At 36.5% G+C, this 2500-nt stretch overlaps 1 long non-coding RNA gene across 1 annotated transcript in view; it reads right to left on the bottom strand.

The window, feature by feature from the left end:
- LOC118767753 overlaps positions 1–2500 on the bottom strand; it is a 39559-nt gene that overhangs the window by 10912 nt on the left and 26147 nt on the right. Inside the window, exon 2 of the long non-coding RNA XR_005003664.1 lies at positions 607–660. This is a non-coding gene — a long non-coding RNA (uncharacterized LOC118767753). The remainder of the gene's footprint in view (positions 1–606; positions 661–2500) is intronic.

Below are 2500 nucleotides of genomic sequence, written 5' to 3'. Positions count from 1 at the left end.
GATAATAAAAGTAAAATTCGGTAAAATATTTACAATTTTTAAATTTGATAACGTTAATAATATTCCAATTTATTTTATTTTGTTTTATTTCATGCCATTTAGTTTCATTTCCATGGTATATTTGAAGATGTACTCCCTATTCATGTAGGAACAAGTCCTTCATTTGCTTTTACTAATATTATTATTACCAATATACTGTTCTGTATACTACCAAACGTTTTAATCACACACACACACACATATATATATATATATATGCATGCATATATTTATATACATATATATGTATGTGTGTGGGTGTAAGTACGTACATATATATATATATATGTTTGTATATATATGAATATATATATATATATGTGTGTGTGTATACGTATGTGTGTGTGTGTCTGTCTGTGTTAATCAGAAATAGGTTGATATAAAAGATTTAAACTAAAAGGATGAAAAGTAGAAAAGACCAGTTCAACATTTAAATAAATAAAGGAAATGTATAGAATGGTAAGAAATTTATTTGATGGGTTAGTGGAATAAAGGACAAAAAAAATTTGGTAACCTCGGTGCTTTTGACAATAAATCACAACAGTGAAGAATGGGATAAGAACTTACACCAGAATCGGTCAGAATCGTCCTTCTCTCAAGTTATTCTGATACCAGGCGAGTCTATAATTCAAAAACGGGGCAAATCACGTGAATAAATGTGATTGACAGTCTTCTAAGAGAAGGGGAAGAAACGTGGGATTATAAGGGGTTGGAAATCACGTCGGGCAAAAGAAGTTGAAATGGTGTGGCTCACCGAAGTTGATAGCATAATTTCTAGTAGTAGTAGTGGTAGTAGTAGTATTAGTAGTAGTAGTAGTGGTGGTGGTAGTAGTAGTGGCAGTAGTATAGTAGTAGTAGTGGCAGTAGTACCATCGTCCTCAATACTTGACAAGTACTTTGTACTTTATTTTATCGACCCTGGTGGGATGAAAGGCAAAGTTGACTTCGGCAGTATTTGAACTCAGTGTAAAGGGTCGCATAAAATGCTATATGGCACATTTTTTTAAACGTTCCCACGATTCTGCCAATCCATCGCTCTTTAAGAATGTTTTCTGTTTTAAGGACGAAGGGGCCAGTAAATTTGGAGGGAGAAGGTTAGTCGTTACCAACGAGCAGTGCTTCCCTGAGACTTATTGAATACGAAACGACGAAACCTTCAGTTGAAACCAATGGGATTTGAAATCGGAGAGCAAAGAACCGGAAGAAATACTGCAAAGCATTTGTCCGACCCTCTGCCGTCTCAACCATTTCTAGGTATTCAATAGTGGTTAAAAGGAAAGAAAAAGCAAAATTTTTTCTTTAAATCCGTAAACGAATGCTTCAGTGCTAAGGACACGTGGAGCGATGATTGGAGACAGTCTCTTCCCAGCCATGAGGACCTTGTGGATCCCGCTGAGAAACTGTCAAGTTTTTACCATTTAAAAAGAAAGCAACAGGCACAGACAGACTACGGCAGACTCCCATGGTGCCGAGGAGAAACAAGTAAGGTAGCAGGCGGCCGCAGGACGCGCCAGAAACAAATGCCAAATCTTCCCTAAATCACCTTTTCTTCTGAAGAATTTTTCAAAAGAAAATGTTTTTTCTTCTTTCCACTAAAAAGGCCTCCTCCCATATATATCCAGAGAGTGAGGCATCCGAACAAAATGCAACCTACTGCATTTTCCGCTGCTTCGACTTCTTCAATCCCTGGGTCATAAGGAATCTATGGAGCTGGCCAGGCGTTTATTAATTCGATTTTCGAATGTAAATTTGTAGGTGTATCAAACCATGACAAACAATAAAAAAAACCAAATGCTATATTTTGCATTATTTTCTCTTATTAGCAGGTTTGTATTATATACGAATTGTAAAGATTTAAATTGATTTAATAATGTCAACTTTAACCATTTAGTAGAGCGGGTATTCCTATTGAAATTTAGGCGCAGTATGGCTAAATGATTAAAAAGTTTGTTTCACAACTACGGGGCTTCGAGTTCGATCCACCTGCGTGGCATCTCAGGCACATGTCATCTTCTACAACCCTGTGGGTGAAACTGGACAGGCGAAAACTGTAAAGAAGCCCTTCGAATTGAATCATCTGTAATTGAAGAGGTACGGCCTTGTCACACTCTATGATCACAATCATTCAACCCCAGAATTAAGTATCTTGAGTTTAGTCTGCCACATGTACATTTATTCAGAAACAGGTTATTGGGTTGATCTAATAAATGGGCCTTCATCGTCTTACGACGGAGATCCACCACTATTCTTAAGTAAACATATACTTGATTCAACGCAACATATTTAACACGATGCTGAAATAATGGACTCTTCTATATCTGCTCCTACGGTTACTTATTTTTTTTTTTTCAGATCCGACGAGGTCGTATAACCTTCTAGAAATAGCAGCCAAATATCCCTCAAATTATACCATAACATCTTTAGAAAGAGGAAAGTGTGTATGAGATAATGTATCTAATCG

Source organism: Octopus sinensis, linkage group LG24, assembly GCF_006345805.1.
Source record: "Octopus sinensis linkage group LG24, ASM634580v1, whole genome shotgun sequence".
Taxonomy (NCBI): Eukaryota; Metazoa; Mollusca; class Cephalopoda; order Octopoda; family Octopodidae; genus Octopus; species Octopus sinensis.
The sequence above is the reverse complement of the archived record's forward strand: the minus strand, read 5'-3'. Positions and strand labels throughout refer to the sequence as shown.